The following is a 23,128-nucleotide window of genomic DNA, read 5'->3' on the forward strand; positions in this document are numbered from 1 at the left end:
ACTTTCAGTTTTAGGGGTTTAGATATTCTGCTTAAACTGTTAGCTCGTCATTTCTTGTCCTGTTGGACTTTGTTGTAGCAATGTCACTACATTCCAAGATCATAGCAATCATTTTGGTAAGTGTTACCAAAACTTCTGGAAACTACGAAATGGAAACCCAAGCGGTAACAAACCTTTAAATTAAAAACAATTGGGTTCATTTCATTTTCACTTGATTAGGCGATCCACAATACAAACAACTGATGCTAGAGGGCACACACATTGGGAAGTTGTGCACAGCAGGAAGCAAATTACCTGCATTTGCATGAATAAGACACATAATTGGTAGTTGCTGTGATGCTGATCGGGTGGCACAAAACATGTATACAACCACAACTGTTTTGCACTTGAGTGTGTTTGCCTGCGTGTGCTGTATAGGTTATGCGTATGTGTGTGTGTGAGGCTCGGGATAATTACAGCGGCAGTGGTTAACAAGGCGCCAGCATTTGTGTTAATCAGCAGAGAGTGAAGACCGGGGAGCTAACTGAGCTGGTGTCTCATGCGCTCTAAATGTATCATGCTAAAAACCATTATCTCTAAACCTGTAATCATCACTACAGCACTTATTCACTGCAGAGTATACACTTGGTGTTCATGGCTTTGCCCCATAACTACATGTGACTCTGTCTAATGTAATCATTCCATGTGTCCTCAGAGACCAGCAGCATGTGTGTTAGGAAATGTTCAATCCCTCCTCTGCTAACCTGGATTTGGGTGTCAGTACAGTACGGTACATACATTATATGCAGGCATTATAACCTTGCAGCTGTAAATTAGGATTAGGATAATGCTCGATAGAGGGCTTTATGTTGGTTTGCAATAACTCGACTTCCCCAGTAACCAAAGTTGACATGATTTATTTAAAAACGGGTTACTCATGGGACATGTTAGTATTAGTAGTGCCACAAAACAGAATGATTTCTTTTGTTAATTTGTTTAATTATTAGTCAAGCGAGAGTATTCTTTACCCCCAAAAATGCATGTTCTTCCTCCTCTGCTGGCAATGCTACTAATTCCCAGCACACATTTTGATGTCCAGGCAAAATTTTGTTGAATAGTTTTTGAGTTTTTAGGTTCTATATAACTGCTATTTCGACAGTATTACAATGGCAATATTTAGATGTGTAGTTCCGACCTGCTTTACATTGAAATGTACAGTCAAATCGATTTATAGATTAACAGTAATCAAAACGTTCATGTATATTGAAATTGTTAATAAGTTTCAGCCCGTCATACAAAACATGGAATTTGACAGCTCTATGAGTTGTTAACCTTTAGCCTTAATTCCAGTAAAATAACCCAATTTAATTGTTGCATGACAGCTGCAGTAGTCACATTATTAGTTTATATGTACTGTAAACACACTGGCTGTGAGGGGAGATGATTGCCATTGTGTTTCTACACACCTGTTTTTATCTTCTTAAAATGAAAACCTGCTTCTCTGCAGAAAATCATTATAGACGTCACTCCTACATTTGGTGTTCCAGCGTTTCTCCTGTGACTTCAAGTGTCTTTGCCGGGTGTCTTTTTGAAAAGCAGAGATGCGTATCTTGGTTGATCTTGCATGTCTTGAGCACATCAACAACAGGAAGGCAGCCGAAAGGAGGCGTTGTGATGTCTGTGCCAATGTAACACCAAGTGGAAGTAGATCACTGTTGAGGGAGGTGAATGGGAGGTCAAAAGTTTCAGAGATAGGGTTTACTGGGAACATAATGGTGTGATTAAAATGGTTCCTTTTCACACATTTCTTCACTGCTTTTTTAAAACTGCTGATGATTGCTAATTAATATATTAATAATTTAATGCAATAAAAGGTAATTTGATGTTTTTGAGGAGGTATCATCCTACTATTAATAATGTCAATCAGCAAACAGCATATTCAACACTACTAATGGAAAGTAGCTCTGCATGTTTATGTTTTTTAACTATTTTATCACTCTATGTCATTGTTTCCCTTTTTTCATTTAGACCGAAAAAAAAACCCCTCTTTAATTCTTTTCTAATCCTGCTCCATTTGTTCACATGCTTGATGTCCATGTGCATTCAAAACCTACTGTATTTACCAGTTAAAATGCAAATGTGGCCCACTGGGAATAATAGCTCCAAAGAGCTGGCTGGGTGAACAGAAGCCTGTGGCTCTTAAGAGCCTTTCCCACAGCGTTGCGAGCAGAGCCAGGTGAGAGTCTCTCCCCAGGTGTCCCTCTCCTGCCATTGTCCAGTCTTAGCGGGTGGCGTCCAGCTCCCACCACCTGTCTGTCTCGCCAGCGGGTTTCACGGCCACTTTATACAGAATTATAATAATAATAATAATAATAAAGAATTCTTCATGCAGCCAGTAAAACCTGGTGATCACTGGGGAGGAATGAGTCTGTCCAGCTCCTCTGGCTGCAGCGACAGTGGGGATTTTGACTCCATGAGGACCCAATTAAACCTGGGAGGGCCTCTCTGAAGAAATAATAACAATGATAAATGCACCTCTGTGGCCGGCTTAAGAGAGGCAGGGAGAAATGTTTTATGTGTCTGTCTTGACACAATTTACTCCGAGCTTCTGTTTTTTTGCAGTATCAGGAGGTGTGTGTGTGTGTGTGTGTGTGTGTGTGTGTGTGTATATGTGTGTGTGTGTGTATATGTGTGTGTGTGTGTGTGTGTGTGGGTAAACGACTTGGCTGGATTTTTGTGTGGTTCATTTAATCGATTAGTCGATTTAAAGAAACTATCAATTGTGGTTATTAGTTAACCGTTTAAGTTATTTATCAAACAAAATTGATAAATATTTTCCACCTTCTTAAATGTAAAGATTTGATGCTTTTTTTTTAATATATCCTTTTGTAAATTAAATATCTAAAGAGTTTTAGGTGACAAAATTACTGATTTAAGGATGTTAATTTGAGCTCTGGGAACTTTTTTCTAAACTATTTTGACATTTCAATCCAAAAAAGTTTTAATGCAATTAATCTGAAAAACAAATCTGTTGTACATACAAGTATTTATCAGATTATTTTATGATAGAAACATTTTTTATTGAAAAATATATCCTTTCTCTCAGAGGATATGCAGTCACTTGAGAAAGTGAATTTCTCTCTGTCAGGTGGTAATTCAGAGGAAAAACTCCTTTAATTAGATAACAAGCGTCTGTATTTCAGATTTGCACTTTGCCAGCAGTTTGTCAATTACTGCTTGTGGTTCCATACTGCCAGTCAGTCTTTGTCTGGGCACTCAAGTCTCCTCCTCACCGCGCTGCAGAGCCGTGTTATTGTACTTAAACAAATCAATTCTGTTGCAGTTGAGCTTTTTTTCCTCCATCCCCCGTCATTATGAACTGTTTGCAGTGCAGAGCACATTGATTTTTCACAGCCCTGGAAAAGCTGTTGATGAATAGCACAGAGGTATCTGGGGAGAATCTGGCTTTAAAAAGGAGGCACCCAGCGTCAACCCCTCCTCCTCCTCCTCCTCTCTCTCTCTCGACCCATTGAGCCCCCAGCGCTCCTCCACTTTCTCCTTTCAGAGAGCTGCACTTCCAACAGGAGAGAAATGCTGCCTGAAAAATCTTCCAACGATTAAAAAAAGGAGTATAAAAAAAAAGAAAAGTGCAAGGCACAAGGGACCGCCTTCTCCTGCTGAATGTGAAAATACACCTTGTGGGTAGATGGTTTTTATATTTGGAGCATTAGCCTTGTCCTGTCAACCAAAGCATGAGCTCAGGAGAAGCTCTGGTTGGGGATAGAAATGGCTAACATGCTGTGTGTCACTAAGCAGACACTTTGTGAAAACGATACACTAACAGGATACAGCTATAGACTTTAAGGTAACAGGGGTTAAAGGAGGGGAGCGGTGGGGAAAAAAATGGCATTTGTCCCATACTTGCACACTCCACACATATATTCACAAAGCTAGAGCAAAACCACTTTTTTATTCTTTCTTTCCTTCCACCATCCTAATCAGCTCCTTGAAATGTCGTAGTTCAACATTTGAGGAGTGAACTTTTTCTTTGCCTCCATGAAAATGAGGGTCATGCTCTTTAAACAAAAATGGATTGCAGGAAACGAACAAAGAAAAAGGCCAATAGTTTGTTTATACTTTCACCTGCTGGGAGCATGCTCTGTCATCTTAAAGATGACTCTACTTATCTACTACCTCAACATAGACCCTTCATTCAATGAGGGGTCGAGGACTTTAATTTAGCTGATATTGTACTGTTCTCTCTCATGAAGACCTGAATAATTTCTTTCAACATCCAAACTCCTTTCATTACATTTAAGGTCTTGTGAAACTTCATAATAAAGTTATGTTAGCAGTCAGATGGTCTGAGGTAAGCCACACATTCAAGTATTGGACTTATAGCAAATAAATATATTAAAATATTGCAAGTGTTCTTTGTTTGCTTACTCTCTGTCAGATGCCAGTAGTGCACTTAAGATTTATGAAAAGTTAACTATGCTAGAATCCAGCCTATGCTTATTATGCTCGTAAGTACAACTACTCACAACTGTTAATTCACTACAGAAAATTAAGTTTTGGTAGATAGATAAGACATATGTTCTCTTTTTTTTCTCTTGGTTATTGTATTAAGTCATTAACTGGCTTACATGTAATGGTCTCTCTCACACATTGGTTATCACCTTTTGAACTTCACCAATAACTAATGTGGTCATTTTCAAGGGTCTGAATGTCACTGGGCATATGCGCCAGCCCAGGCTAAGTGCATAGCTATAGTGAAGGCCTCTCTTAATAGGCTTATCTGGCAATCGGGAGTGAATTGTAAATGTGCCATGGCAGTGAACTTACTCTGTGTTTGATGTTTATGTGATACCATACTGATCATCGGTTGCTCTTTGATTCGTCCTTCATGGGCACGAGAGCGTGAAGGAGCTTATCTGTGCAGGGAAGAAGTGCATCGCGTTAAGCAAGGCGCAGATGGTAGCCACTCAGAGCCCAAAGGAATCTGTGAGAAGTGAAATCATTGAGTGGGCAAAAAAAATGCAAATGTTATAATTCAGTGTTTGGAGATTGGTGGATAATGCAGCGGTGATTTATGTATGTACTTTTTTCTTTTCTGATTTCTCTCAGGGGCAGAAGACGTGAGGCGTGGAAGTGCTTCTACTCCTGGTGTGTGAATGGGTGGGGGGGGTCCTTCGTGGTGAAGAATCAAGGATTGAAATCAACGCAGGTGAGTCTTTTTTTTTTTTTTTGGGACATACAGAGCCCAGCAGGTGTCAGGGGTAAATTTAGTTTTAAGTCATGTATTTGAATTAAAAATGTATGCTCTCCAATTAGTGTTGCTGTAGCAGTAGAAACTGAAGGTGCAGGTTGGTGTGGCAGCCAGAATGTTAGCGGCAGGCTAGCAGCTGTTTTTTGGTGTTGGGGTGCCTACAGTGAATTCATACCATTTGTGCTAATATTATTAGGTTGTCACTTTTTTTAGTTTGTCCTCTACACTCTTTTTTTATTACAGTTGTGATGCTACATGTGGCTGCTATCAGTTACATGTAAATATGGCTTACCACTGTGTATCCTAGGCATGTTACATTAGCATTTCACACTTGAATTTGCGTCGTTGACCAGTAGCAAGCTTTGACAGTGTTGGGAAACACCTTGATTGTTACATTAGCAACCAAGCTAACAAGCTTGCTTACTGATTGTTAGCAAGCACCAGCGAGACCTGCGAGTCGTCACCTCTAGCACAGCCTGTTTCATGATAAATCTTTATGTTCTGTGAATTCGAATAAGGTTGTGTAATAAAATAAATGAATTTGAGAGCACAAATTAATTCTTTTTCAATCCTTGATACTCACCAGGCTCTGTAAGGATCGTTTTAATTACGTGAGATGACGCTTTGCCGGGAATTAAACCAAGCTTGTCACTGGAAACAGATATGTGCCTCCCCTGTCACTACAGTTGATTTAAAGACTACAACTTTGTTTGCTCGGACATGCTCTGTCCTCCGCTGTGCTCAAGTGTCTTTGGTAAACATTTGATGGCAGCAGTTTGTGTGTGGCCAGTGTTGGCTCACCTTGCAAAGCATGTTGATTTCATTAAAAGCTCCTGGGGGGCTCTGAGTAAAGTGCTGAGATGTTGCGTGTGTTTATGTTTTTTTCCTACATCCGATTCCAAATGCAGTCTGAAGAATGTGTACACACACACACACACACACACACACACACACAGAAGGTCATGGCAATCCTCTTCACCAGCAAGCCACTAGTTCATCCTTATGCAATATGTGGCACAGTATACGTTCCACTAAAAGGGAGAATTATGTGGTGGAAGGGGAATGTAATTGGTTCGTCCACTGTATTATACAATACAGCTATGGCTTTATGGATTAGGAATTGGGACATCCAGCACATACACACACACACACACACACATACACACTGAATAGATAAGAGTGGTTAATCTTGATTAGACCAGTGTGAATGCTGAGAAATACGGTGCCCTGACAAACATCTGGCTGCCACACAGCTGAGTGGGATAAACCAAAGTGATTATTGTGGAAATGTCAGGCGAGGTAGACAGTGAGAGCAAGTGCCACGAGGGGGGATACGACATGAACAGGGACATGACATGTGTGCTTCACAGTCAGCTCTCTCTCTCACTCTCAATGACAGATTTTCCCCTCTCACTGTCGATGTAAGGTTGCCTTTGCGGGGGGAAAATCTAGCTGGGTTTGATGGAGTGGCTGCAGTGAAAAGAAATAGCAACAGTCTCAACTGGAGATGTATGATCTCTGGGGTTGATAGCCAAATACAATCTCCAGAAATGAAGTATGTGTAAGGCTGTAATGATTATCCTTCTTTATTGATTACTCTCTCTACTATTTGTCTATAAAATGCCAGAAAAACAAGGTGACATCTTCAAATTGCTTATTTTGTCCGACCGACAGTCTAAAACCAAAAGATATTCAGTTTATGATGGCATTAAACAGAAAGAAACGGCAAATTTTCACATTTGAGAAGCTAAAAAGAGTCAAAACCTGGTCATTTTTACTAGATAAATGACTTCAACGATTATTAAAATTGTTGCCGATGATCAACTAATCAGTGAATGGACTAGTTCTTTCAGCACTAAGCAGTTATGGCAAACAGGTTCATTTTAGTTGGTTGATGTCTGAAGGTTGCCAGGTTGGTCTTTGTCTCTGTTGTGCCAGTGTAAGGTCTAATGAATAATTGCTTTCCTCTGTGAAATGTGAGGGGTGCAGACATTCTGTTAACCTCGCTAAAGGAAAAAAAAAGGGGGAGGAAAAAAATCCCCTTCCTGTCAGTGGTCTCTCTTTCTCTCTGTTCTTGTGAGATCTGGAACTGATAAGTGTGAGGCCTCTACTAACTGAACAGGAAGGATAGAGGGCCTGGCCTCGGAGCCCCTGCCTCTGCACACATGTCTGTCTGCCTCCCCTGCACGGGCAAACAGAGAGCAGAGCCTCCCACTTAACTTTAAGTTTCAAAACATCCAAGCCTATTAGAAGGATTATTATCACTTGTTAGAGTGAACTCTTGTTCTGAAGAGATTTCTGTTGAATATAATAACAGAGAGGCATTTTGATGAAATATATCTCGCCTAAATGAATGCTTTGCAGCAGCTTCACACCCAGGCACAATCATAACTCCCTTGTTCCACTGACCAGTGTTAAGTCAAGTGGAAGTACTTTATTAAACAAGCACATGGCAGAGCAGTGAGAGTTTAACATTCAACCCGAACACCCAGAGGTCTGAATGACAAGCTGTTAAACTGATAACCGTGATGGGGCCGTTGTAGTGTCTATACATAGATGTTTCCTGAAGCAGGTGCCTCAGGGCAAAGAAACCACAAACAAAATGTTACATAGAGTGAAGTTTCACACTCCAAATGTGAGGTTTGGAGATTGGAGTTTGAACGATCAGTTTTGTTAACTCCAATGTATGTGATGAGTTAACTTAAAAAGTTGTAAGGAACTACTTTGAGCTTGTCGTGCAAACAGAACAGACAGGACAACATGTGTTAAGTATTTACAGCTTGAAAACAAATGACAGACACGCTATCTTTAAGTTCAGGGTGATAAACAACAGATTCCTTTAAGTTAGTGGAAGATCAAAGTGTCTGGAAAAAAAAAAGGAGATGTGTAATCTTTGGAATGATAATCTTCAGGACTACCATGATTTTTGCACATGTATAAATGTCATACTAGTTTAAAAAAAAGATTCACCAAAGTACTATTTAAATCATCCATCTATGTTTATTTTGCTATTAAAATCACATAAGCCAGAGGTTCTAAGTAAACTAGGTGCCTTCTTTTAGGAATGTTTAACAATAATTTGTGTAATTAATGCTTCATTCCTGCCATGTGCCGTTGTTTTGGCAGATGAATGGAAAGTGGATGGATTTTCCTGTACACTTCTTGGTGAGTAACCATGAAAAGATAGCACTTGAGCCAGGTTGCCTTCTCGCAACCCCTTTGAGATCCATCTACTATCTTATCTGTGTGGGTTTTCCTCAGTACTTAACGCACATGTGGAATTTCCCTCTGATCCCACCTCTTCACAATACCTTAGTTGTAAAGCAACTTTGGGAATCTAAGGCTTATCTTTTTCAGAGCTCAGACTGTGGCGGAGATGTTCCGGGGTGGTATCCTTCCAATGAGAGAATGCGAGATAACGTGCCAGGGTGACAGCTGAATTATTAGCCCATTAGTCACCGGTGAGAGAAAGAGGCAGATGAACATGGCATCCGTCAAGAAAGTGCCTCTTTTTTGGAGATAGCCTTTCCTAACTGCTGCCCAGGAATCTTGTAAGTCCCTCCCACTGATGTAGGAGCTGGAGGGCCGGGGTCAGGGAGCAGAGCTGGAGCTATCCTGGTGCTCTGCTGCTTCTGCTGATGACCTGACCGCCTGTCCTAGGAACAGAGCAGCATAACACAGAGGCATAACTCCGTGTACTGGACTAAAAATAGACGTGGCGTCAACCCCTCTTTCCCATACTCGCACACAAACATAGATGCACACGCTCATGCTTGTACGCACGGCCAAAAGCAGCTTGGGCGCACATCTTCAGAGAGGATCGCAACTGCTGGTGATAGTCTGTGACATGCCAGAACATGTTTGATTGACAGGGTGACTGCGGCGGTACAAAGTGTCTGTGTACTCGGGACAGATGTTCTCCGCAGCTGGCTCTGATGGTCTGAGTTGAGGAGGAGTAGCAGGAGGAAGCCATTAAGCAACACTTGGCTCCGAGATGAACTTCCCCACTCTTTTGTGACCCTGTTGAATTTCCGAGCCTCCTTTACGACTCACGCGTCTCTGTATCAGCTATCTGCCTGGCTTTACTTGAATGAAGACACTGCAAAGAAAATTAAGGGTACCGAACAAATGAAGTAGCACTTGCTCCTCTGATGCTAAATTAAAGCTGATATCCCTTTGACATGCCTTCCATGGATAACTTGTCAATTTCCTGCTCATGATGAATAGCCTGAATGTGCTACGCTTCATAAGCCAACATATTAATTAATGGCACGGTGTAAATTGTTTTAAGAACACTTGGCATTGAGATGCTTTTGGCTTGTGAACGGTCTACCTCGATGCTGCTTCTTGACATAAGACCACATTAACAAGCTTTTATCCTGCCATATAATTGCATTTCTCTGTGTCAGTGAAAGCCGTTGTTTGGGTCTAGTACATTCTTGTTGTAGAATATGACCAAGACCCAACAAGCTTGCCTTGTACCCCACACAGCTTCTGCTAAATGTTCTATTTGTAATATGTCTGTTTAAAGCTAATGAAAGGATGATAGTGGCAGTGCTGCTGGGCCCTAAATTAGCCCAACAGCTGATCTGATCAGTTTGAGCCCAGGTCCTAGTTGCTGTAGTTGGAAGTTCATCAAGTTTTTGTACTACCACTTTATGTTACTTTATGATTCCTCTCTAATACATTTCAGAGGTTTCTCCGCTATATTCATTTGAAAATTATAGTTACAGCATGTCTAGAGACCTATTGAACAGCGTATGAATTAACTAAAGCAACTATAATCAATATTGTTTATAATAACAATGTATCAAATGACTGTGAAAACAATGTGATCATGTTAGAGTGGTATTGATCTTCTCATCTAACTCTTGGGAACAAAGCAAATAAGTGCATTTCCCAAAATGTCAGACTATTCCTTTAAAGGGACAGTTCAAAAATGAGTTCTTGAAAATGAGATGATACATCTAAAGGGGTTTATCCTAATAAACAAATTTGAACAAAACACCCCAAAATACTCAAAAATACATACATTTCCCTTTTACCTGTGTTGCTATTTATCAATCTAGATCGTTTTGGTGCAAGTTGCCCAGTGTTGGAGATATTAGCCGAAGAGATGTCTGCCTTCTTTCAAATATAAATGAACTAGATGGCACTCGGCTTGTGGGGCTTAAAGGGCCAAAAAATACATTTGAAAACCTCAACAGCAATGTCTTTTACCAGAAATCCTGACCCGATTAATATAGGAACTATATACATATATATATATCTATATATGATGCTAATCCCACTGAAGGGGATGATTGAGTCATCATGGCGAAACAGCTGTCTTATGTGCAGCGTCCCCCCGCCCCCCCCCTCCCCCCCTCCCAATGGCTGATGATGACGGTAGCAGAGTGTAAGTGAGTGCAATTGACAGAGGAGTTCGAGCTTCCTCTGGGAGGAGGGAGACAGGCTGAATCTGAGCAGAGAGAAGCAGGCAGCAGGGTGGCCATGAAACATTCATGCACCTGGGGACTCTTTGCGTAAGGAGAGCACGCTGAGCCAGTAATGAAGTAAAGAGCAGAGGACTTTTAATGGCTCTGTTTGTCCTTTTTATGAGATTAGCTTTGGTCTGGCTTTTTATATAAATTGCATTAAAAGACTAATTGCATACAGTGATTTAGTGATTGCAAAAAAAGGTACTGCCTACTGCAGTGCCTTGTAGAAAATATTACTTACATTTGGAATAATCTAATTGTGGTTAGCAATAAGATAATTGGTTGCACGGGTGTGCGGCTGGTTATAGCTCAGAGCTAGACAGCAGAAGGTGAGTTATTCGCAGCTCTCTGCCTCTCTGCCCTGACTGTTGACTTGACAACGAAGCACCAAATGTGGACTTTCCCAGTTGTGTCGCTGGAACAGTTGTCCCTCCGAAACTCATCCCACTCGGCGGCTGCGAGCTCGCGTCAGAACAGACAAGGCGAGAGAGGAGCAAAGGAATGGCACGATGAAGAGCAGAAGAAGGGAGAAGCAATATTTAGACAGCTGCACGTGTATCGCTGTCAGAGGAAAAGGGGGGTTAGAAGTGGAGGGATAGTTTGGTGTCCTCAGCGAGGCCTCAGACAAACTCCCGCTGCAGTATTGATGTCACTGCACCCTCCTGACAGCAGCCTGTAAATCACGAGTCGCCGTCATCTATAGATTTACAAACACCTGCTACTTCTGTTCCTATATTATGGCAGTATGTGTATCTGTCTAAACTGAGTCAAATGAGAAAACTTGTTCACACTTGTTTTAAAGTTAATCCATTAGAGAAACCTATCTTGAGAGCTCACTGTCATCGTCTCTGTTCTCAGCTCTGACTGGAGAGACGTAGTACAGTAACGGTGGTTGTGCGAGGCCGCTGGTCACATGTCTGCGGCCCTGTGCTCGACTGGCCCTGTGCCTTGAGGTGGTGGATGGCAGCTGACTGCTCTGATTCACTGGGAACTCGACTCGTGCGTTGTGTGCCTCACAATGGACTGACTCATGGAGAGTCGATGCCGAGCTTGTTCAGTGTCCATCTCTCAGACATTTTACTGGAGCTTTCTGTTTGACTCCTTTGTTGCCTCTGGGTCTTGATGGAGACAGTGGTCTTTTCTTATGTGTATTTTTCTGCATTGTTCCCTTTTTTTCATACCAATGGGAACGGTCAGTGAATTGCTTGTTGTTTCTGCGAACTCTCACACTTGTTGTCCTGGCGAGGATGTGGACTGCTAATCGGTTTCTAGGCTTTGGTTTGAAACTTCAATATTTGTCAGAAATAAGGATAATGATAGAACTCTATGCTCTTTCGGTGGTTTATCCTCTTTTGTGCTTCCTTTTGAAACTGTTTTCTGTTGAGCTGTCTTTGGGCTTTTCAATGAACCATTTTTGCTCGGCGACAGCACTCACTAACACCACATTAAGTGTCGACCTGCGTTCACTCTCGTCCCCCTATCATGTAATAACGTGTGCAACATTCGCACAGCAACCACTAATTGCTGCTGGATATTAGAGTGAGGTCTCCTAAGGTACTGCCCTTGCTTTAGCCAGTCATAACAGAGCGTGTTACCGGGTTGAGCTGTGATCAGAAGAGTCCCCACAGCACGAACAGGAGGAATTAATTATTCAGACTGGCTGCTCGCACGTTTTGCTGGACACCATGTTTAATGACATCTATAATGGCATCTTTGTGAGAGATTAATGGTGATGTGAGACTATCAAAGCAGAAAATGCACAAAAGTTGAGCCAGACAGCTCTCTGCGTGCCAGGTACAAACACAAAGGGAACGATGGGTGCGAGCATTTTATGGCAGCATCCAGATTTTTTTTGTTCTCAAATTCATCACCATTCATCTTACACATCTTACCTTGCCTCTCATTCTGTGCAATCTGGAACATTTTGTCTCGAACTGACATGCATGAACCTGTTGTAATTAGATTTGCCTAAATATTTATTATACAAGGAAATGAAGAGGTAAAAGATTAGAGCCTTTCCTCACAATATTTACATCTCTGCCACCACTGTTTGGCTTTTACAGCTCAAGGAAAGGCTGAGTTTTATAATGATCAGAAGTCACGATCCCACTGACCTTTTACGAGACAAGTGTTAGCTATGCAAAAGGGGAAACCTTTTTTCGACTTGGTGTCCTCTTGATCCTGGAGGACAACTTCAACACGATAGCTGACAAAACATTTTTGTTGTATCCCTTAAATTAGCTATTTGTCCAATGATCAACTACAGCAAAGAAACTCTTATTAAAGTTCAGGCACACTACTTTTTTCTTTTTAATCTGTGAAGAAAATGTGTTGAAGTACAAGGCCAAAGAGTCAGTGTAATGGTCAGGACATGTTGATAGTATTGCTGAATTTATGACTTCAAGATAAGAAAAAGCTGGTTTCAAATATGCAGATACAATTTCAGTTCAACATCTATAAATCTTGCAAAGTCAAACTCAAGCTTCACTTGCATTTGTGTTACACTAAATCTTAAGTTCTTTAAGGGTAAATATTTTGCCCTTATACTTTGTTGAATAATAATACAAACACAGTCAGTATAAAAATAGATACATTGATGTATAGATATTTATCTGAGGTATGTAGCAAGAAAGTAGGTTAGTAAAGAAAAAACTGTCAAGCACTGCAGCTCTCACAGCTTCCGTGTGTATTTACTGTAAATAGTGCTTAGCAACAGCAAGGTTACTGACTCTGGTAGCATCTGCATTATGCTAATGTAATGAGAGCAGGAAGCCAATGGAAGCTAGTTGCGCTACGGGGACAAAACACAAGAGTCATCATGCAAATTAGCAGGATGGCTGATCGCTCAAAAAGTTTAATGAGAGGATAAGCAGCCGAACCGGACCACACCTCCAGTGGCAGGTCAGATTCAGATGTTCTGCTTTGATATTTCTCTTTAACCAAATGTTCTTATCGGACCCGGAGCCAACAGGCAAACAATCTGGCCTGTGTGTTTCCAATCACATGGGGCTGAAGTGCGGGAGACTCAGCATGTCTGTCTTGGCATTTCCTGAGGCTTTGTAAACACAGATACACACACTCTCCTTTTCTTAACACACACACACACAAACACACACATACACACAGGAGGTTGCATTTGAAAAGTCCTTCCACAGTCCATTATGATAATATAATGGTATGGCAAAGTAAAACCTGCTTCTATAAAAACATACAACAGGATGAAAAATGAAGGCATAATATTACAGCTTGTGTTAGTCTGTGACTCTTTGTTATTGTTGCCTGCATGTCTTGACCAAAGAATCTTGAAAAAGAGATCTTAAATCTCATGTAGGCTTTCCTGATTAAGTAAAAAAAAAACATTTTGTAAAATGTCGGGAGTACATTTAAGTTTATAAGGTCAAACTTGCAATGATCCTTGTCATAAACAAACATTCATGCACCATTAGTTACATTTTTTAGCTTGCCTTTTTTGTTTTCAAAATAAGGCTCATTCAATTATTTATTAAACATGTCGCTGTTATAAGTGGAATAAATGTGTGAATCTGCCTCCAACATGTGGTTACTCTTGACTTCGTATAGAAAAGAAAAACAGAAGGAAGTGTGACTTTTGTTTGGCACTTCTCCTTTTTTATTTTCTCATACTCATCCAAAACATATTTACCAAATTGCACATCCAATAGAGAAAGCTTCAACTACAACCATATAATCCACTTCTTATGCATTTAGCTCTCTAAAAAGCTTCTTTTTAAAAAAATTTTTAGCAAATACACCACCGTCAATAAAGCCATTAATGCATGTTGTTGATGTGCGAGTATGATTATTGTGCTGGACTTTGCCAGAGGATGGCCATCCATTAAATCATTATTCAGTTGAACCAGTTGATGTCGATCGTGTGTGTGTGTGTGTGTGTGTGTGTGTGTGTGTGTGTGTGTGTGTGTGTGTGTGTGTGTGTGTGTGTGTGTGTGTGTGTGTGTGTGTGTGTGTGTGTGTGTGTGTGTGTGTGTGTGTGTGTGTGTGTGTGTGTGTATGTGTGTACAATGAACACACTAATCAAAACCTTTGAAGCTGCTGCTAAATGGTAAAGAATGATTTAATGTGTCTCAGGCTTTTTTAAAATTCTTCTGCGGGTTTTACCTTTGTGCTGTAGTCTACAGAGGAAGTTAATATACAAACTGTAAATACAAATGTTTGGATCTAAAGTTGGAATACAATTACTAAACTAAAATCATGAGCCGTAAAACCCACATTTCTACCTCCAGATGCATTAAGAGCTGTCAGTATCTCTTGCCAGTAATCTACTTTTTTACCCATTTAGTTGCCATCTAACACAATTTCATGGTGCCGATACTGAATCTAAAAATTCAATAGCTGAGCATGTATGCTGGGATTATAATTTGGAGTCTCTGTGGGGGATGTAGGTCAACTGAAAGGCTCTATTTCCTCAAATATTGTAATCCCCATTTGTTCTGCTTTTCACCAGAAACAGCTTTGAGGTCTTTGTCAGACTTCAATGCTGTGGGCAGAACAGTGGCTCTGAATGCTGTTTGTCTTGTTTCAGATGATTTATCTACTTTTTGGTATTTTGAAAATACCTTTTAAAATGTTTGCCTTTACTTTAACTCCCCATATTTCTTACAATTTGAACCAAAATACTGGAACACAGCCTCTTGTTTCCGCTACCTTCAGTATGAACCTTTGCTCCTTGAGTTGTCCACTCAGCCCCGCTGCAGTGCAAGAACCAAAGCAGGTCATGTTTATGGTTGAACTGGGGAATAGGGTCAGCAGGATATACCCATTTAACCTTGCTGGAGACCTGCACAGCTCAGAGAAAGGAAGTCATTCATTTAGTCTTGAGTGATAAAGCGTGGTTGAATACTCTGTCTGCCTTTTCATTGATAAAAAAACATCACTTTCCCCATACGGTTCCACTAATTTGCACTCAGCCCAACTAATTTTGTGCCTGTTTCTCTGTGCTGGAGGAATGGTTTTTTGAAAGCACACATGAACATGAAAAAATTATTTGTTTATATATATATATATATATATATATCATTTCAGTATAATGGGTTTTTAGTCTGAATCAGTGACAAAACCTGATTTGTCCCCTCGTAGGAGAAAAAGGGGGAAGGATTACTCTACTCGCTGGCATGTTCATATTGTGTTCCTGTGTTGTCTAAACCTGATAACAAGTATGGCACAAGACCAGGCTGTCCATTGTTGAAAGGGCTTTTCCACAAAAGTCATTATGCTGAATCAGTGCTCCCCAGAAAAACGGCAGGCTCAAACACCACATACAGAGATGGAGGAGTGCGTCAAAATATGTAACTGCCTTAGGTTTCTTTTTGATGGTTCAGCAGGCCAAGGTACATACCATATACCTGCAATTATGTGGATGTTTTCAGTTCGCAGAATTCATCTAATGTCTGTCATACATGTACCTTTCTGAAAAGTGGCAAAAAAAACATTAAAATTACATGAAATTGTAAGTGAAAGTGTTACATCTTGTAGACATGCACATAGTTTCGGTTTTATTTACTTAGGTTTTGAGATATCTGCCTCCTACTCAATACAATGCAGGGAAATATCATTTCTGGTTTTCGTAGCACAGAAAAAATGAAATTAAAAAAGATATCTTTCTAGAGACACTGCATGGGTTAAACCTCATCTCTACCCGAAGCTACGTTAGCCACTCCTAGCATAACACACCCTTGTCTCTGACCGAACTGTGACTGGTCAAGTTGCATTGTAGGTAGTCTCGCTTTGCTAGACCATCCTCCACACGCTGCGAAGGAGGGTCTGGCTAGTCCACACAGCATTCCGGTATGGGAGAAAAACATGCTGTAGTTTATTGGCATTTCTTTAAACCAATCACAATCGTCATAGGCATCGCTGAGCTCCGCACAGAGCTGCTGCAAAATAGCCTCGGGAAGGAACTTGTTTTGGTGGAATGTGTACGTTTGAGTCGTGCGAGAGAAAACTCAGATTGGACAGATAGTCTAGCTAGCTGTCTGGATTTACCCTGCAGAGATCTGAGGAGCAGTTAACCAGTTTAATTCCGAGTTTAAAATTCCAACACAAAGAAAGCGCAAGGAAACGGGCATCCGCGGAATTTCTTGCAGCACCTGAGTAAACCCGGAAGTAGAACGTCGTGGATATAGACTACATTGTGGGTAATGTAGGCACCAGGTTTTAACAAGGAATAATGATGCAAGGAATAAAACCAACAATATTTCTGTTTCTGCTGCATGGATTTTTACCCTTTTTTATTTTAAACTGTCTATCAAGAGTCTGACAATGGTATGATAGTGCAATGCTAAATTGATAAAATACTCTTTTAACTTCAGCTGAAGTTGATATGTGGCTTCAGCAGTTAGACAAGCCAAGTGGATAACTTCCAAAGCCACACTCTTTTTAGTGCAAAATTCCCTTTGTTTTACTGTCCCTCTGCAACAGCTCAGCAAGGAAACTGTGCTGTCTGGGGAAACACAAAGGGGGAATATTGAACTAAAAAGACTAACTTTGAATAATACCCACTTGATTTGTCTAACAAACTCAAACTTCATACAAGCTTCGGCTGAACTTTTGAGTGCATTTTTGAAGGAAAAGAGAACTGTGGATTTTGTTCTGTGTGAGTAAAGGACGGTATGAACAGGACGAATGATTAAAGCAACTAATAACTCTTTCCATATACATACGAACATATGGGTAATGTTTGGAGATTGAGTTGAAAAATATTTAAATTCTTTTTAAGTAAGAAAATATGTTTTGTTGTAATTTAGTGGAACCAACCCTTTTGAAATAGCGAATCCTCACATCAAGAAATAAATGCCCATGTACTCTAGTGTCCTGTATTCATTAACTCATGTCTGCCGGTCTGTCTTTGTCATCATCCCGCAGCCTCTCTCAGACAGTTCCACATGACAACAGCATGTGTACTGTATGTACAGCACATTTAGCCTCTCTGTCTTCTCCGTCTCATCTTTGATGTTAACACCCACGGGTCAAATAACATCTTATTTAAAAAATAAAATGAAGTCAGAAGGTTGCGTCAGGGGAAGTAAGTATTTCCCGGTAATAGAGTATGGAGCTGGATGCTCTGAAAAGTCTCACTCCATCTGTCTGCATGACTGCATGGTACATGGAGCTGTGTGGTGGTCGATCCGCTCGAGGGGGTTATAGAGGCAAGTTGGGGGGGGTTTCTGTAAATAGCCCACCCTGCATCAAGAACCGGCATGCTAGGGCTGCGCTCTGTGCAGTCCTGACCTCACCAACCAAGCCGCCGCTCACATTTCCTCACTGCTTGGGAGGTTGTGGAAGTCAGCGCTGACTCTTTCTCCACTTTATCCAGGTCAGATCTGATCTACTCTCACTAGTAAAGCACTGACGCTCGTGACCCCGGTGGCCCCCCCTCGCTGCCAGCCAGTGTCAAAATAACACAAGCAGCTCTGCGGAGGGCCTCCGCTGCTCTGCCTGCTGTTATAAAATCATGCTGCCCTCATTTGGGTTTCTACACATCTACACTCTGATAAATTGTCAGATCAAAACAAAGTGTCGGCTCAATTTGATGTCCGTATTTCTCCACATTAAGCTGTTAAAAGAAGAGTTTGCCCCGCAGCGTATTTCCAGTGGATGTGTGTATGTGCTTGGAAGTAGGTCATTGATTCAGAACTTGGACACTGATTATGTGCTGGCCTAGAAATGGGCTATAATCGGTGTCTCTCATACCAAAACAGCTTTTCATAAGTGGCAGTTATTTCAAGGTCAGGACAACAGTTGTGTCTCATCATTGTTACACATGCATACAGACTTTATTTCTCTCTCTCGGTTTAAACAGATTGCTGTGTCTAAAATCTGTTCAATCTTGTGAGATTGCTCATTTGAGGATACATTACCACTGGGGAAAAAAAGACTCTGAATATCATGTTCATCTCTGTTTATAGAGACCAGAATGTGCCAAATCTGCAGGCATGCCCTGTTCTGTCCTTGATGGGGGTTTGATGCACTCATCCAGATGCCATTTGAGCCAATAATGTAAATATTCTTGGTCTTTGAACAAGCCAAGACGTGATCTAATCTGTCTCTGACATCCAGCAAGCTCTCCTGCAACACGTGTAAAAAGGGAGTTTTCATCATGACCATGTTGGAGTAAATCTTGCACTCAAAGCTGGGAATTAACTGTCAGCTAGCATCATCACAACTCCCTCTCTCTGTCTGTCTCTCTTTATAGCTTGAAGACAGCGCTGTATTAGATTCTGCAGTGGATTTTCCTTAGACACCCTCAGGATTAAGCCTTGATATTGTTTTGTAAATGTAGCTCGGTATAAAGTCAGTTCTGCTTACAGTATGTGCTGATATTTAGCTTGAAGAACTAGTTGTATAATCTGAATGGTGGTTGTAGGAGGTCAAAAGGGCATGTTTGTGTACTTCCTGTTCTCTTCCTTCTTGGCAAGTGTGGGTCAAGAATAAACATTGGGAGCGTGCTAGCATGAATGAAGACTTTATTTTTTTTTAATGGCTGCATTCCCTCGTGTGCTCTTGTGTTGTTGCATAGTTATGGAAGCGTATTTTCATGATACTAGGAAGAACACATTTGAATTTGCATATCATCATGGGTTTGCGTGAGAGCAGCGTTGCAATCCCTCCTCCTCACCTCTTTGTGTCCCACACGAAAGACACTCAGCGTGCGCCCGTTAAAATAAGCCCTCGCCATGTTTGCATTTGTTTAGGCGGAGAGGCAGAAACCAACAAGCAGGCATAGACAAAATCCTATCAAAAAATGACATCAGGCGCAACAGCTGCAGGCTGTGGCACTGGGAGGAGAGGAGCGAGAGAAAGAGAGAGGGAGGAGAACAATTGACCAGAAGCGACACGGGAAGGAGAGGTGACCTGATTGCTCAGCTGGCCAAGAGCACGGGAAGGAAGCAGCAGGAAAGGCTGGTCCCCTCAGTCTGGCTCTCTGCTGCTTCTGGTGGGTCACTCTGTGGCCTTCCTCTCCTCCCTTTCCCCCTCCTCCCTCCTCCCTCCTCCTTCCCGCACTGCTGCCTGTCACGGCTCACTACATCGGAACAAAATGATCAGCTCTCACCTCCTCATGAACACGGGTCATCATGGTAGCCATGCAAAGGCTGGGCCCTTTGTATTAGATAGGGATCACTGATATCTGGGAGGAGGAGGAGGAGGAGGTGCTGCAGACAGCTGGATAAGTCAATATTGTTTTGCTTTTTACAACACATATATGTAAGGGTGTTTAATTTTTATTATTTAATTATTAACGATGGCCCTGAGGTTACCAATTTTGTGGCACTATTAATTTCATAGTTTCGCTGTCGAGGAATTATTGGACGTGTGAGAGTGTTTATGATTCGTCTCTCCACAAGGAAGCACATCAAGTACTTCTTTCTCAGTTCCTGTAGCTCATAATGTAATTAATTCTAATCGCAATCATCATAATAGCTTTTCAGATCAAATACCCAAGAGCGGTCCCAACAAAATAATCCATTCCTCTGAAAAACAAACACCCAAACTCTCTTTCACAGACCCTCTCTCTCTCTCTCTCTCTCTCTCTCTCTCTCTCTCTCTCTCTCTCCCTCCCTCTCTGTTTGGCTTTGGCTTGGAGAGAAGAGCAGTCAGTTGGATGAGGGGGAAAAAACATCAGAAAACAGAAGGACCTGCACATTTGCATACCTTTTTAGCATGTGGCTGAGGGAGCCTTTATTAAATTCAACCCCCCCTTTGGGGTGGGCCCAACCATGAGGGAGAGAGGGGGGGTGCACAAGGGAGGGGGGAGGGGTGGTCTCATCTTGGAGACAGGAGGCACCATCTGAGCCAGCAGACAAACAATGTTTCCTGACACAAAAACATGAGAACAAGATGGCAGCAACGGCAAAGTGTTTTTCAGCAGCCCAGTGCTGCTCTCCCTGTCTGGTCATGGAGGAGGGGGGCTGTCGGGGGAACACATCCAGAAGCAAATATTAGCCTGAGTAGATGGTCACTTTGGGCACAAATTAGTGGTACTCAAATGATTAGCTGATAAATCAATTAGATAGAAAATTCATCAACAGTCATTCTGATAATCAGGTAATCCTCATTAAGCAAAGAGTCCCAAAATATTTTGGGAAATAGCTTCTAAAAAGCAAGGATTTGCTACTTTTATCTTTTTTAATCGCTGTAAATTGACCTCTGGCCCTGGAAAATTGTGTTGGGCATTTCCCACTAAGGAAGACTTAACAATGTAGCAGTCCGTTGATGTGAAAAATCAGCCCTGCCGTGAACAACTGTACATAATAGAGGTCTACAGCTGATGTCACTTTTACTTTTATTTCAGTGGGGAAAGTGGCTACATGTTTCATTTCAGTGCTTAAAAGGTCACCAAAATCTTGAGTGCACATTGATGAAAATTGCAGGCACCCCGCTAGCTGCCTATTAGCAAAGCCTGCACTTCTTGTTCACTGTATAAAAAAAAAGAAAAGAAAAAAAGTGATTTGATAAGAGCACATATATGCTTTGTGTTTGCGTCTTCCTGTGTATGTGTGTAATGTATCTGAGGTGAAGTTGGGCAAGCGCAACAAGCTGGATGTATCTGTTTAAGCAAGCTGAGGCAGCTTGTGGTTGTGCTGTACCTGGGAAGAGGCTGAGATAATAAACCAATGCAATGAAGTGACGGTTTCCCCTGCCAGAGAGGGATGAGCTGTTAGCACGCTATGCTAGTTAGCATGTTAGCTCCCCTAATGAGCCAAAATTACAGGTTATCCATGAGCAATTATCACCGATAGCCCTCCGCCTCTTTGCCTTTTAATAGCAGTTGTGTTCTTAGTGATTTCAAAACTAGCATGTTTTTTTCTAGTTTGTCTTGAAACAACCAGGCAAATGCACAGAAAATGGACATATTTACTTCTAGTAACATCTTTTTTTTCTAATTAAAATATTAATAATAAATGTTAAAGAAATTGAGTTACAACCTAGGTATGACAAGACAGAATACTTTTCTTAAAGTGATGGTTCAGAGTAATTCCACCCTAGGGTCCTTTGCACCATGACCTCGAGCCAAACAACCCCCCAGAAGCTTTTTTCAGCTGGGTCTAACATTGGACGAGTTAGCGTTATCAGCTGAATAGCTTAGTGCAGGCGCTAATGGATCCACGTTTGTATCTTGTAAATGACCCCACTAATAATGCCCGAAATGATACCAAACTTCTACACTAGTACAAATAGGTTATGCACTCATAAAACGATGGATTAGAAAGTTTGTAAGTACACCAGAAGTTTATGTAAATAACACTTGCCTGTTGGCTTCTGCTCTCTGCTGCTTGACAGACTTTGATAACAGAAACCAACGTTGTTTGATTTATATTCCAAGAAAAGTTACATCTCCAAAACGTTGAGGGACCCCATGGCCATGCACAACACTTGTGCTAACCAAGAAATGCCCTTGCTCTTTGCTGTTTTTGTAAGCCCCACCTTAGCATTTGGCACACCCAAGGAAAGGGGGATGGGAGAAGGAGTATGAAGTGAAGAAATATCACAGATGTTAGTCTGCATGAACCCCTTCCCCTTTACAGCCTTCCTGCTCAATGTGGCCTCTTTAGCCTCCGTGTTTTTTTTCTCCGCGCTCTCCCTCCACAAAAGACAAATGACTTCTCTTAACCTAATTTCTGTTTCCAGCATGTGAGGGTCTGCCTCGACGGCTGCCGGTCAATATAGTTTGAGTAGACACTGTGCAGATTGGAGCCACTCTGGAGCCCATGTGGCTAGTTTTCTGCCCACAGTGTCCTGACTTCTGACTTTGAGAGGATTTTCCATGGAGAGTTTAGTAAACACATTTTCTCACATTAACTTGTTTTTGTGTCTATGTGCACGTTTGCTTATTCATGCATGTGTGAGCTTTTTGCACCACATGCTGCATGGCCAGTTGTCTATTTGAAGAGTGCAATGGAAACAGCAGGGTTAGGGTTTCAACCTATGGTGTGTGTGTGTGTGTGTGTGTGTGTGTGTGTGTGTGTGTGTGTGTGTGTGTGTGTGTGTGTGTGTGTGTGTGTGTGTTTGTGTGTGTCTGGTTTGTGACTGAGACAGGGGTCACAGTTGCGTGGCATGCCAAACCCAGTCTGGTGGCGGCGGCGGTGGTGCTGTCACTCATCCGACCACTCAGTGGGTCAACTTTTACTGTCATCCACGGCGTAATCTCGCCCCTGTTTAATTTGGTTAAAGCGAGGAAAGCCATCTTAACCACCTCATCACAGCCCAGAACTGTGCCTGTCGAGATGCTCTGGGCCGATTAAGGGCAGGAAGTGGCGGAGTGTCTTTGATTATTTGGCCTTTCTCTATTTCCCTGGGGAAATGTTGGTGCGTCGAGCCTGGCAGAGTCTTTGCCATGACCAGGAGGGAACTTTGATTGGTTCCTGAT

The 23,128-nt window shown here is 41.6% G+C and overlaps 1 protein-coding gene across 1 annotated transcript in view; it reads left to right on the forward strand.

Annotated features, from left to right (window-relative positions):
* The window catches only part of LOC120551603 (zinc finger MIZ domain-containing protein 1-like), a 106,775-nt gene that overhangs the window by 26,548 nt on the left and 57,099 nt on the right, over positions 1 to 23,128 (forward strand). Inside the window, exon 2 of the mRNA XM_039789091.1 lies at positions 5,107 to 5,206. The gene's annotated coding sequence lies outside the window, so the exon portion shown is untranslated. The remainder of the gene's footprint in view (positions 1 to 5,106; positions 5,207 to 23,128) is intronic.

The sequence above is a fragment of the Perca fluviatilis genome, chromosome 21 (assembly GCF_010015445.1).
Source record: "Perca fluviatilis chromosome 21, GENO_Pfluv_1.0, whole genome shotgun sequence".
Lineage (NCBI taxonomy): Eukaryota > Metazoa > Chordata > Actinopteri > Perciformes > Percidae > Perca > Perca fluviatilis.